This window comes from Ascidiella aspersa, chromosome 4 (genome assembly GCF_963924565.1).
Source record: "Ascidiella aspersa chromosome 4, kaAscAspe10.2, whole genome shotgun sequence".
Lineage (NCBI taxonomy): Eukaryota > Metazoa > Chordata > Ascidiacea > Phlebobranchia > Ascidiidae > Ascidiella > Ascidiella aspersa.
In genome coordinates, this window is record NC_139450.1 from 24,313,169 (window position 1) to 24,322,931 (window position 9,763).

At 38.6% G+C, this 9,763-nt stretch overlaps 28 non-coding genes and 21 pseudogenes across 28 annotated transcripts; all 49 read right to left on the reverse strand.

The window, feature by feature from the left end:
* Positions 1–36: 36 nt before the first annotated feature.
* LOC146153571 (5S ribosomal RNA) lies at positions 37–155 on the reverse strand. Its single transcript, XR_014494928.1, has one exon. It is a non-coding gene; the product is annotated as a 5S ribosomal RNA (ribosomal RNA).
* Positions 156–220: 65 nt separating this feature from the next.
* LOC146153572 (5S ribosomal RNA) lies at positions 221–339 on the reverse strand. Its single transcript, XR_014496778.1, has one exon. It is a non-coding gene; the product is annotated as a 5S ribosomal RNA (ribosomal RNA).
* Positions 340–413: 74 nt separating this feature from the next.
* LOC146153573 (5S ribosomal RNA) lies at positions 414–532 on the reverse strand (annotated as a pseudogene).
* A 65-nt stretch (positions 533–597) lies between these two features.
* LOC146153574 (5S ribosomal RNA) lies at positions 598–716 on the reverse strand. The gene has a single exon (XR_014496716.1). It is a non-coding gene; the product is annotated as a 5S ribosomal RNA (ribosomal RNA).
* A 63-nt stretch (positions 717–779) lies between these two features.
* On the reverse strand, positions 780–898 carry LOC146153575 (5S ribosomal RNA). Its single transcript, XR_014496047.1, has one exon. It is a non-coding gene; the product is annotated as a 5S ribosomal RNA (ribosomal RNA).
* A 168-nt stretch (positions 899–1,066) lies between these two features.
* LOC146153576 (5S ribosomal RNA) lies at positions 1,067–1,185 on the reverse strand (annotated as a pseudogene).
* A 64-nt stretch (positions 1,186–1,249) lies between these two features.
* LOC146153577 (5S ribosomal RNA) lies at positions 1,250–1,368 on the reverse strand. Its single transcript, XR_014496497.1, has one exon. It is a non-coding gene; the product is annotated as a 5S ribosomal RNA (ribosomal RNA).
* Positions 1,369–1,431: 63 nt separating this feature from the next.
* LOC146153578 (5S ribosomal RNA) lies at positions 1,432–1,550 on the reverse strand. Its single transcript, XR_014496498.1, has one exon. It is a non-coding gene; the product is annotated as a 5S ribosomal RNA (ribosomal RNA).
* A 63-nt stretch (positions 1,551–1,613) lies between these two features.
* LOC146153579 (5S ribosomal RNA) lies at positions 1,614–1,732 on the reverse strand. Its single transcript, XR_014496499.1, has one exon. It is a non-coding gene; the product is annotated as a 5S ribosomal RNA (ribosomal RNA).
* A 63-nt stretch (positions 1,733–1,795) lies between these two features.
* LOC146153580 (5S ribosomal RNA) lies at positions 1,796–1,914 on the reverse strand. The gene has a single exon (XR_014494929.1). It is a non-coding gene; the product is annotated as a 5S ribosomal RNA (ribosomal RNA).
* Positions 1,915–1,978: 64 nt separating this feature from the next.
* On the reverse strand, positions 1,979–2,097 carry LOC146153581 (5S ribosomal RNA; annotated as a pseudogene).
* A 64-nt stretch (positions 2,098–2,161) lies between these two features.
* LOC146153582 (5S ribosomal RNA) lies at positions 2,162–2,280 on the reverse strand. The gene has a single exon (XR_014496956.1). It is a non-coding gene; the product is annotated as a 5S ribosomal RNA (ribosomal RNA).
* Positions 2,281–2,344: 64 nt separating this feature from the next.
* Positions 2,345–2,463, reverse strand: LOC146153583 (5S ribosomal RNA; annotated as a pseudogene).
* Positions 2,464–2,527: 64 nt separating this feature from the next.
* LOC146153584 (5S ribosomal RNA) lies at positions 2,528–2,646 on the reverse strand. The gene has a single exon (XR_014494930.1). It is a non-coding gene; the product is annotated as a 5S ribosomal RNA (ribosomal RNA).
* Positions 2,647–2,814: 168 nt separating this feature from the next.
* On the reverse strand, positions 2,815–2,933 carry LOC146153585 (5S ribosomal RNA; annotated as a pseudogene).
* Positions 2,934–2,997: 64 nt separating this feature from the next.
* Positions 2,998–3,116, reverse strand: LOC146153586 (5S ribosomal RNA). The gene has a single exon (XR_014494931.1). It is a non-coding gene; the product is annotated as a 5S ribosomal RNA (ribosomal RNA).
* A 65-nt stretch (positions 3,117–3,181) lies between these two features.
* LOC146153587 (5S ribosomal RNA) lies at positions 3,182–3,300 on the reverse strand. The gene has a single exon (XR_014496779.1). It is a non-coding gene; the product is annotated as a 5S ribosomal RNA (ribosomal RNA).
* Positions 3,301–3,374: 74 nt separating this feature from the next.
* On the reverse strand, positions 3,375–3,493 carry LOC146153588 (5S ribosomal RNA; annotated as a pseudogene).
* Positions 3,494–3,558: 65 nt separating this feature from the next.
* On the reverse strand, positions 3,559–3,677 carry LOC146153589 (5S ribosomal RNA). Its single transcript, XR_014496717.1, has one exon. It is a non-coding gene; the product is annotated as a 5S ribosomal RNA (ribosomal RNA).
* A 63-nt stretch (positions 3,678–3,740) lies between these two features.
* Positions 3,741–3,859, reverse strand: LOC146153590 (5S ribosomal RNA). The gene has a single exon (XR_014496049.1). It is a non-coding gene; the product is annotated as a 5S ribosomal RNA (ribosomal RNA).
* Positions 3,860–4,027: 168 nt separating this feature from the next.
* Positions 4,028–4,146, reverse strand: LOC146153591 (5S ribosomal RNA; annotated as a pseudogene).
* A 64-nt stretch (positions 4,147–4,210) lies between these two features.
* LOC146153592 (5S ribosomal RNA) lies at positions 4,211–4,329 on the reverse strand. Its single transcript, XR_014496500.1, has one exon. It is a non-coding gene; the product is annotated as a 5S ribosomal RNA (ribosomal RNA).
* A 63-nt stretch (positions 4,330–4,392) lies between these two features.
* Positions 4,393–4,511, reverse strand: LOC146153593 (5S ribosomal RNA). Its single transcript, XR_014497526.1, has one exon. It is a non-coding gene; the product is annotated as a 5S ribosomal RNA (ribosomal RNA).
* Positions 4,512–4,584: 73 nt separating this feature from the next.
* Positions 4,585–4,703, reverse strand: LOC146153594 (5S ribosomal RNA; annotated as a pseudogene).
* A 74-nt stretch (positions 4,704–4,777) lies between these two features.
* LOC146153595 (5S ribosomal RNA) lies at positions 4,778–4,896 on the reverse strand (annotated as a pseudogene).
* A 74-nt stretch (positions 4,897–4,970) lies between these two features.
* Positions 4,971–5,089, reverse strand: LOC146153596 (5S ribosomal RNA; annotated as a pseudogene).
* Positions 5,090–5,153: 64 nt separating this feature from the next.
* On the reverse strand, positions 5,154–5,272 carry LOC146153597 (5S ribosomal RNA). The gene has a single exon (XR_014494932.1). It is a non-coding gene; the product is annotated as a 5S ribosomal RNA (ribosomal RNA).
* Positions 5,273–5,336: 64 nt separating this feature from the next.
* Positions 5,337–5,455, reverse strand: LOC146153598 (5S ribosomal RNA; annotated as a pseudogene).
* A 64-nt stretch (positions 5,456–5,519) lies between these two features.
* LOC146153599 (5S ribosomal RNA) lies at positions 5,520–5,638 on the reverse strand. Its single transcript, XR_014496957.1, has one exon. It is a non-coding gene; the product is annotated as a 5S ribosomal RNA (ribosomal RNA).
* Positions 5,639–5,702: 64 nt separating this feature from the next.
* Positions 5,703–5,821, reverse strand: LOC146153600 (5S ribosomal RNA; annotated as a pseudogene).
* A 168-nt stretch (positions 5,822–5,989) lies between these two features.
* LOC146153601 (5S ribosomal RNA) lies at positions 5,990–6,108 on the reverse strand (annotated as a pseudogene).
* Positions 6,109–6,172: 64 nt separating this feature from the next.
* LOC146153602 (5S ribosomal RNA) lies at positions 6,173–6,291 on the reverse strand. The gene has a single exon (XR_014498496.1). It is a non-coding gene; the product is annotated as a 5S ribosomal RNA (ribosomal RNA).
* A 63-nt stretch (positions 6,292–6,354) lies between these two features.
* On the reverse strand, positions 6,355–6,473 carry LOC146153603 (5S ribosomal RNA). Its single transcript, XR_014497527.1, has one exon. It is a non-coding gene; the product is annotated as a 5S ribosomal RNA (ribosomal RNA).
* A 73-nt stretch (positions 6,474–6,546) lies between these two features.
* Positions 6,547–6,664, reverse strand: LOC146153604 (5S ribosomal RNA; annotated as a pseudogene).
* A 63-nt stretch (positions 6,665–6,727) lies between these two features.
* LOC146153605 (5S ribosomal RNA) lies at positions 6,728–6,846 on the reverse strand. The gene has a single exon (XR_014496050.1). It is a non-coding gene; the product is annotated as a 5S ribosomal RNA (ribosomal RNA).
* A 168-nt stretch (positions 6,847–7,014) lies between these two features.
* LOC146153606 (5S ribosomal RNA) lies at positions 7,015–7,133 on the reverse strand (annotated as a pseudogene).
* Positions 7,134–7,197: 64 nt separating this feature from the next.
* LOC146153607 (5S ribosomal RNA) lies at positions 7,198–7,316 on the reverse strand. The gene has a single exon (XR_014495621.1). It is a non-coding gene; the product is annotated as a 5S ribosomal RNA (ribosomal RNA).
* A 64-nt stretch (positions 7,317–7,380) lies between these two features.
* Positions 7,381–7,499, reverse strand: LOC146153608 (5S ribosomal RNA; annotated as a pseudogene).
* A 64-nt stretch (positions 7,500–7,563) lies between these two features.
* Positions 7,564–7,682, reverse strand: LOC146153609 (5S ribosomal RNA). The gene has a single exon (XR_014496958.1). It is a non-coding gene; the product is annotated as a 5S ribosomal RNA (ribosomal RNA).
* Positions 7,683–7,746: 64 nt separating this feature from the next.
* LOC146153610 (5S ribosomal RNA) lies at positions 7,747–7,865 on the reverse strand (annotated as a pseudogene).
* Positions 7,866–7,929: 64 nt separating this feature from the next.
* On the reverse strand, positions 7,930–8,048 carry LOC146153611 (5S ribosomal RNA). The gene has a single exon (XR_014494933.1). It is a non-coding gene; the product is annotated as a 5S ribosomal RNA (ribosomal RNA).
* Positions 8,049–8,216: 168 nt separating this feature from the next.
* On the reverse strand, positions 8,217–8,335 carry LOC146153612 (5S ribosomal RNA). The gene has a single exon (XR_014496407.1). It is a non-coding gene; the product is annotated as a 5S ribosomal RNA (ribosomal RNA).
* A 168-nt stretch (positions 8,336–8,503) lies between these two features.
* Positions 8,504–8,622, reverse strand: LOC146153613 (5S ribosomal RNA; annotated as a pseudogene).
* Positions 8,623–8,686: 64 nt separating this feature from the next.
* LOC146153614 (5S ribosomal RNA) lies at positions 8,687–8,805 on the reverse strand. Its single transcript, XR_014496501.1, has one exon. It is a non-coding gene; the product is annotated as a 5S ribosomal RNA (ribosomal RNA).
* Positions 8,806–8,868: 63 nt separating this feature from the next.
* On the reverse strand, positions 8,869–8,987 carry LOC146153615 (5S ribosomal RNA). The gene has a single exon (XR_014497529.1). It is a non-coding gene; the product is annotated as a 5S ribosomal RNA (ribosomal RNA).
* A 73-nt stretch (positions 8,988–9,060) lies between these two features.
* On the reverse strand, positions 9,061–9,178 carry LOC146153616 (5S ribosomal RNA; annotated as a pseudogene).
* A 74-nt stretch (positions 9,179–9,252) lies between these two features.
* On the reverse strand, positions 9,253–9,371 carry LOC146153617 (5S ribosomal RNA; annotated as a pseudogene).
* Positions 9,372–9,445: 74 nt separating this feature from the next.
* Positions 9,446–9,564, reverse strand: LOC146153618 (5S ribosomal RNA; annotated as a pseudogene).
* A 64-nt stretch (positions 9,565–9,628) lies between these two features.
* Positions 9,629–9,747, reverse strand: LOC146153619 (5S ribosomal RNA). Its single transcript, XR_014494934.1, has one exon. It is a non-coding gene; the product is annotated as a 5S ribosomal RNA (ribosomal RNA).
* Between the last annotated feature and the right edge of the window lie 16 nt (positions 9,748–9,763).

Here is a 9,763-nt window from a genome sequence, read left to right on the forward strand (position 1 = left end):
TATTTAAAAATGTAAAAACTTAAATAAATCATATTTTGCCTACGACAATTGGTATTCCTAGGCGGTCACCCATCCAAGTACTAACCAATCCCGACGTTGCTTAACTTCCGAGATCGGACGAGATCGGGTGCATTCAACCTGGTATGGTCGTAGACAGTATTGGTCAACATTTTTTGGTCTAATCTATTTAAAAATGTAAAAACTTAAATAAATGATATTATGCCTACGACAATTGGTATTCCTAGGCGGTCACCCATCCAAGTACTAACCAATCCCGACGTTGCTTAACTTCCGAGATCGGACGAGATCGGGTGCATTCAACCTGGTATGGTCGTAGAGATGATTGGTCAACATTTTTTGGTCTAAAATCTTTGAAAATGTTAACATTTAAATATATTTTAAAAATCATATTTTGCCTATGACAATTGGTATTGCTAGGCGGTCACCCATCCAAGTACTAACCAATCCCGACGTTGCTTAACTTCCGAGATCGGACGAGATCGGGTGCATTCAACCTGGTATGGTCGTAGCCAGTATTGGTCAACATTTTTTGGTCTAATCTATTTAAAAATGTAAAAACTTAAATAAATTATATTTTGCCTACGACAATTGGTATTCCTAGGCGGTCACCCATCCAAGTACTAACCAATCCCGACGTTGCTTAACTTCCGAGATCGGACGAGATCGGATGCATTCAACCTGGTATGGTCGTAAGCAGTATTTCTCAACATTTTATGTCTATTCTAATTTAAAAATAAAAACTTAAATAAATCATATTTTGCCTACGACAATTGGTATTCCTAGGCGGTCACCCATCCAAGTACTAACCAATCCCGACGTTGCTTAACTTCCGAGATCGGAGGAGATCGGGTGCATTCAACCTGGTATGGTCGTAGACAGTATTGGTCAACATTTATGGTCTAATCAATTTAAAAATGTAAAAACTTAAATAAATCATATTGTGCCTACGACAATTGGTATTCCTAGGTATGGTCGTAGCCAGTATTGGTCAACATTTTTTGGTCTAATCTATTTAAAAATGTAAAAACTTAAATAAATCTTATTTTGCCTACGACAATTGGTATTCCTAGGCGGTCACCCATCCAAGTACTAACCAATCCGGACGTTGCTTAACTTTCGAGATCGGACAAGATCGGGTGCATTCAACCTGGTAGGGTCGTAGACATTAATCGTCAACATTTATGGTCTAATCTATTTAAAAATGTAAAAACTTAAATAAATCATATTGTGCCTACGACAATTGGTATTCCTAGGCGGTCACCCATCCAAGTACTAACCAATCCCAACGTTGCTTAACTTCCGAGATCGGACGAGATCGGGTGCATTCAACCTGGTATGGTCGTGGACAGTATTGGTCAACATTTATGGTCTAATCTATTTAAAAATGTAAAACTTAAATAAATCATATTGTGCCTACGACAATTGGTATTCCTAGGCGGTCACCCATCCAAGTACTAACCAATCCCAACGTTGCTTAACTTCCGAGATCGGACGAGATCGGGTGCATTCAACCTGGTATGGTCGTGGACAGTATTGGTCAACATTTATGGTCTAATCTATTTAAAAATGTAAAACTTAAATAAATCATATTGTGCCTACGACAATTGGTATTCCTAGGCGGTCACCCATCCAAGTACTAACCAATCCCAACGTTGCTTAACTTCCGAGATCGGACGAGATCGGGTGCATTCAACCTGGTATGGTCGTGGACAGTATTGGTCAACATTTATGGTCTAATCTATTTAAAAATGTAAAACTTAAATAAATCATATTGTGCCTACGACAATTGGTATTCCTAGGCGGTCACCCATCCAAGTACTAACCAATCCCGACGTTGCTTAACTTCCGAGATCGGACGAGATCGGGTGCATTCAACCTGGTATGGTCGTAGACAGTATTGGGCAACATTTATGGTCTAATCTATTTAAATATGTAAAAACTTAAATAAATCATATTGTGCCTACGACAATTGGTATTCCTAGGCGGTCACCCATCCAAGTACTAACCAATCCCGACGTTGCTTAACTTCCCAGATCGGACGAGATCGGGTGCATTCAACCTGGTATGGTCGTAAGCAGTATTGGTCAACATTTATGGTCTAATCTATTTAAAAAAGTAAAAACTTAAATAAATCATATTTTGCCTACGACAATTGGTATTCCTAGGCGGTCACCCATCCAAGTACTAACCAATCCCGACGTTGCTTAACTTCCGAGATCGGACGAGATCGGGTGCATTTAACCTGGTATGGTCGTAGACAGTATTGGTCAACATTTATGGTCTAATCTATTTAAATATGTAAAAACTTAAATAAATCATATTGTGCCTACGACAATTGGTATTCCTAGGCGGTCACCAATCCAAGTACTAACCAATCCCGACGTTGCTTAACTTCCCAGATAGGACGAGATCGGGTGCATTCAACCTGGTATGGTCGTAAGCAGTATTTCTCAACATTTTGCGTCTAATCTATTTAAAAAAGTAAAAACTTAAATAAATCATATTTTGCCTACGACAATTGGTATTCCTAGGCGGTCACCCATCCAAGTACTAACCAATCCCGACGTTGCTTAACTTCCGAGATCGGACGAGATCGGGTGCATTCAACCTGGTATGGTCGTAGACAGTATTGGTCAACATTTATGGTCTAATCAATTTAAAAATGTAAAAACTTAAATAAATCATATTGTGCCTACGACAATTGGTATTCCTAGGTATGGTCGTAGCCAGTATTGGTCAAAATTTTTTGGTCTATTCTATTTAAAAATGTAAAAAGTTAAATAAATATTATTTTGCCTACGACAATTGGTATTCCTAGGCGGTCACCCATCCAAGTACTAACCAATCCGGACGTTGCTTAACTTTCGAGATCGGACAAGATCGGGTGCATTCAACCTGGTAGGGTCGTAGACATTAATCGTCAACATTTATGGTCTAATCTATTTAAAAATGTAAAAACTTAAATAAATCATATTTTGCCTACGACAATTGGTATTCCTAGGCGGTCACCCATCCAAGTACTAACCAATCCCGACGTTGCTTAACTTCCGAGATCGGACGAGATCGGGTGCATTCAACCTGGTATGGTCGTAGACAGTATTGGTCAACATTTTTTGGTCTAATCTATTTAAAAATGTAAAAACTTAAATAAATGATATTATGCCTACGACAATTGGTATTCCTAGGCGGTCACCCATCCAAGTACTAACCAATCCCGACGTTGCTTAACTTCCGAGATCGGACGAGATCGGGTGCATTCAACCTGGTATGGTCGTAGAGATGATTGGTCAACATTTTTTGGTCTAAAATCTTTGAAAATGTTAACATTTAAATATATTTTAAAAATCATATTTTGCCTATGACAATTGGTATTGCTAGGCGGTCACCCATCCAAGTACTAACCAATCCCGACGTTGCTTAACTTCCGAGATCGGACGAGATCGGGTGCATTCAACCTGGTATGGTCGTAGCCAGTATTGGTCAACATTTTTTGGTCTAATCTATTTAAAAATGTAAAAACTTAAATAAATTATATTTTGCCTACGACAATTGGTATTCCTAGGCGGTCACCCATCCAAGTACTAACCAATCCCGACGTTGCTTAACTTCCGAGATCGGACGAGATCGGATGCATTCAACCTGGTATGGTCGTAAGCAGTATTTCTCAACATTTTATGTCTATTCTAATTTAAAAATAAAAACTTAAATAAATCATATTTTGCCTACGACAATTGGTATTCCTAGGCGGTCACCCATCCAAGTACTAACCAATCCCGACGTTGCTTAACTTCCGAGATCGGAGGAGATCGGGTGCATTCAACCTGGTATGGTCGTAGACAGTATTGGTCAACATTTATGGTCTAATCAATTTAAAAATGTAAAAACTTAAATAAATCATATTGTGCCTACGACAATTGGTATTCCTAGGTATGGTCGTAGCCAGTATTGGTCAACATTTTTTGGTCTAATCTATTTAAAAATGTAAAAACTTAAATAAATCTTATTTTGCCTACGACAATTGGTATTCCTAGGCGGTCACCCATCCAAGTACTAACCAATCCGGACGTTGCTTAACTTTCGAGATCGGACAAGATCGGGTGCATTCAACCTGGTAGGGTCGTAGACATTAATCGTCAACAATTATGGTCTAATCTATTTAAAAATGTAAAAACTTAAATAAATCATATTGTGCCTACGACAATTGGTATTCCTAGGCGGTCACCCATCCAAGTACTAACCAATCCCAACGTTGCTTAACTTCCGAGATCGGACGAGATCGGGTGCATTCAACCTGGTATGGTCGTGGACAGTATTGGTCAACATTTATGGTCTAATCTATTTAAAAATGTAAAACTTAAATAAATCATATTGTGCCTACGACAATTGGTATTCCTAGGCGGTCACCCATCCAAGTACTAACCAATCCCAACGTTGCTTAACTTCCGAGATCGGACGAGATCGGGTGCATTGAACCTGGTATGGTCGTAGACAGTGTTGGTAAACATATTTTGGTCTAAAATCTTTAAAATGCTAACATTTAAATATATTTTAAAAATAATATTTTGCCTATGACAATTGGTATTCCTAGGCGGTCCCCCATCCAAGTACCAACCAATCCCGATGTTGCTTAACTTCCGAGATCGGACGAGATCGTGTGCATTCAACCTGGTTTGGTCGTAGACAGTATTGGTCAACATTTTTTGGTCTAGAATCTTTAAAAATGTTAACATTTAAATATATTTTAAAAATCATATTTTGCCTATGACAATTGGTATTGCTAGGCGGTCACCCATCCAAGTACTAACCAATCCCGACGTTGCTTAACTTCCGAGATCGGACGAGATCGGGTGCATTCAACCTGGTATGGTCGTAGACAGTATTGGTCAACATTTTTTGGTTTAAAATCTTCAAAAATGTTAACATTTAAATATATTTTATAAATCATATTTTGCCTATGACAATTGGAATTCCTATGCGGTCACCCATCCAAGTACTAACCAATCCCGACGTTGCTTAACTTCCGAGATCGGACGAGATCGGGTGCATTCAACCTGGTATGGTCGTTAGCAGTATTTATCAACATTTTACGTCTAATCTATTTAAAAAAGTAAAAACTTAAATAAATCATATTTTGCCTACGACAATTGGTATTCCTAGGCGGTCACCCATCCAAGTACTAACCAATCCCGACGTTGCTTAACTTCCGAGATCGGACGAGATCGGGTGCATTCAACCTGGTATGGTCGTAGACAGTATTGGGCAACATTTATGGTCTAATCTATTTAAATATGTAAAAACTTAAATAAATCATATTGTGCCTACGACAATTGGTATTCCTAGGCGGTCACCCATCCAAGTACTAACCAATCCCGACGTTGCTTAACTTCCCAGATCGGACGAGATCGGGTGCATTCAACCTGGTATGGTCGTAAGCAGTATTGGTCAACATTTATGGTCTAATCTATTTAAAAAAGTAAAAACTTAAATAAATCATATTTTGCCTACGACAATTGGTATTCCTAGGCGGTCACCCATCCAAGTACTAACCAATCCCGACGTTGCTTAACTTCCGAGATCGGACGAGATCGGGTGCATTTAACCTGGTATGGTCGTAGACAGTATTGGTCAACATTTATGGTCTAATCTATTTAAATATGTAAAAACTTAAATAAATCATATTGTGCCTACGACAATTGGTATTCCTAGGCGGTCACCAATCCAAGTACTAACCAATCCCGACGTTGCTTAACTTCCCAGATAGGACGAGATCGGGTGCATTTAACCTGGTATGGTCGTAGACAGTATTGGTCAACATTTATGGTCTAATCAATTTAAAAATGTAAAAACTTAAATAAATCATATTGTGCCTACGACAATTGGTATTCCTAGGTATGGTCGTAGCCAGTATTGGTCAAAATTTTTGGGTCTATTCTATTTAAAAATGTAAAAAGTTAAATAAATATTATTTTGCCTACGACAATTGGTATTCCTAGGCGGTCACCCATCCAAGTACTAACCAATCCGGACGTTGCTTAACTTTCGAGATCGGACAAGATCGGGTGCATTCAACCTGGTAGGGTCGTAGACATTAATCGTCAACATTTATGGTCTAATCTATTTAAAAATGTAAAAACTTAAATAAATCATATTGTGCATACGACAATTGGTATTCCTAGGCGGTCACCCATCCAAGTACTAACCAATCCCAACGTTGCTTAACTTCCGAGATCGGACGAGATCGGGTGCATTCAACCTGGTATGGTCGTGGACAGTATTGGTCAACATTTATGGTCTAATCTATTTAAAAATGTAAAACTTAAATAAATCATATTGTGCCTACGACAATTGGTATTCCTAGGCGGTCACCCATCCAAGTACTAACCAATCCCAACGTTGCTTAACTTCCGAGATCGGACGAGATCGGGTGCATTGAACCTGGTATGGTCGTAGACAGTGTTGGTAAACATATTTTGGTCTAAAATCTTTAAAATGCTAACATATAAATATATTTTAAAAATAATATTTTGCCTATGACAATTGGTATTCCTAGGCGGTCCCCCATCCAAGTACCAACAATCCCGATGTTGCTTAACTTCCGAGATCGGACGAGATCGTGTGCATTCAACCTGGTATGGTCGTGGACAGTATTGGTCAACATTTATGGTCTAATCTATTTAAAAATGTAAAACTTAAATAAATCATATTTTGCCTACGACAATTGGTATTCCTAGGCGGTCACCCATCCAAGTACTAACCAATCCCGACGTTGCTTAACTTCCGAGATCGGAGGAGATCGGGTGCATTCAACCTGGTATGGTCGTAGACAGTATTGGTCAACATTTATGGTCTAATCAATTTAAAAATGTAAAAACTTAAATAAATCATATTGTGCCTACGACAATTGGTATTCCTAGGTATGGTCGTAGCCAGTATTGGTCAACATTTTTTGGTCTAATCTATTTAAAAATGTAAAAACTTAAATAAATCTTATTTTGCCTACGACAATTGGTATTCCTAGGCGGTCACCCATCCAAGTACTAACCAATCCGGACGTTGCTTAACTTTCGAGATCGGACAAGATCGGGTGCATTCAACCTGGTAGGGTCGTAGACATTAATCGTCAACATTTATGGTCTAATCTATTTAAAAATGTAAAAACTTAAATAAATCATATTGTGCCTACGACAATTGGTATTCCTAGGCGGTCACCCATCCAAGTACTAACCAATCCCGACGTTGCTTAACTTCCGAGATCGAACGAGATCGGGTGCATTCAACCTGGTATGGTCGTAGACAGTATTGGGCAACATTTATGGTCTAATCTATTTAAATATGTAAAAACTTAAATAAATCATATTGTGCCTACGACAATTGGTATTCCTAGGCGGTCACCCATCCAAGTACTAACCAATCCCGACGTTGCTTAACTTCCCAGATCGGACGAGATCGGGTGCATTCAACCTGGTATGGTCGTAAGAAGTATTTCTCAACATTTTGCGTCTAATCTATTTAAAAAAGTAAAAACTTAAATAAATCATATTTTGCCTACGACAATTGGTATTCCTAGGCGGTCACCCATCCAAGTACTAACCAATCCCGACGTTGCTTAACTTCCGAGATCGGACGAGATCGGGTGCATTTAACCTGGTATGGTCGTAGACAGTATTGGTCAACATTTATGGTCTAATCTATTTAAATATGTAAAAACTTAAATAAATCATATTGTGCCTACGACAATTGGTATTCCTAGGCGGTCACCAATCCAAGTACTAACCAATCCCGACGTTGCTTAACTTCCCAGATCGGACGAGATCTTGTGCATTCAACCTGGTATGGTCGTAAGCAGTATTTCTCAACATTTTGCGTCTAATCTATTTAAAAAAGTAAAAACTTAAATAAATCATATTTTGCCTACGACAATTGGTATTCCTAGGCGGTCACCCATCCAAGTACTAACCAATCCCGACGTTGCTTAACTTCCGAGATCGGACGAGATCGGGTGCATTCAACCTGGTATGGTCGTAGACAGTATTGGTCAACATTTATGGTCTAATCAATTTAAAAATGTAAAAACTTAAATAAATCATATTGTGCCTACGACAATTGGTATTCCTAGGTATGGTCGTAGCCAGTATTGGTCAACATTTTTTGGTCTATTCTATTTAAAAATGTAAAAAGTTAAATAAATATTATTTTGCCTACGACAATTGGTATTCCTAGGCGGTCACCCATCCAAGTACTAACCAATCCCGACGTTGCTTAACTTCCGAGATCGGACGAGATCGGGTGCATTCAACCTGGAATGGTCGTAGACAGTAATCGTCAACATTTATGGTCTAATCTATTTAAAAATGTAAAAACTTAAATAAATCATATTGTGCCTACGACAATTGGTATTCCTAGGTATGGTCGTAGCCAGTATTGGTCAACATTTTTTGGTCTATTCTATTTAAAAATGTAAAAAGTTAAATAAATATTATTTTGCCTACGACAATTGGTATTCCTAGGCGGTCACCCATCCAAGTACTAACCAATCCGGACGTTGCTTAACTTTCGAGATCGGACAAGATCGGGTGCATTCAACCTGGTAGGGTCGTAGACATTAATCGTCAACATTTATGGTCTAATCTATTTAAAAATGTAAAAACTTAAATAAATCATATTGTGCCTACGACAATTGGTATTCCTAGGCGGTCACCCATCCAAGTACTAACCAATCCCAACGTTGCTTAACTTCCGAGATCGGACGAGATCGGGTGCATTCAACCTGGTATGGTCGTGGACAGTATTGGTCAACATTTATGGTCTAATCTATTTAAAAATGTAAAACTTAAATAAATCATATTGTGCCTACGACAATTGGTATTCCTAGGCGGTCACCCATCCAAGTACTAACCAATCCCAACGTTGCTTAACTTCCGAGATCGGACGAGATCGGGTGCATTGAACCTGGTATGGTCGTAGACAGTGTTGGTAAACATATTTTGGTCTAAAATCTTTAAAATGCTAACATTTAAATATATTTTAAAAATAATATTTTGCCTATGACAATTGGTATTCCTAGGCGGTCCCCCATCCAAGTACCAACAATCCCGATGTTGCTTAACTTCCGAGATCGGACGAGATCGTGTGCATTCAACCTGGTTTGGTCGTAGACAGTATTGGTCAACATTTTTTGGTCTAGAATCTTTAAAAATGTTAACATTTAAATATATTTTAAAAATCATATTTTGCCTATGACAATTGGTATTGCTAGGCGGTCACCCATCCAAGTACTAACCAATCCCGACGTTGCTTAACTTCCGAGATCGGACGAGATCGGGTGCATTCAACCTGGTATGGTCGTAGACAGTATTGGTCAACATTTTTTGGTCTAAAATCTTCAAAAATGTTAACATTTAAATATATTTTATAAATCATATTTTGCCTATGACAATTGGAATTCCTATGCGGTCACCCATCCAAGTACTAACCAATCCCGACGTTGCTTAACTTCCGAGATCGGACGAGATCGGGTGCATTCAACCTGGTATGGTCTTAAGCAGTATTTATCAACATTTTACGTCTAATCTATTTAAAAAAGTAAAAACTTAAATAAATCATATTTTGCCTACGACAATTGGTATTCCTAGGCGGTCACCCATCCAAGTACTAACCAATCCCGACGTTGCTTAACTTCCGAGATCGGACGAGATCGGGTGCATTCAACCTGGTATGGTCGTAGACAGTATTGGGCAACATT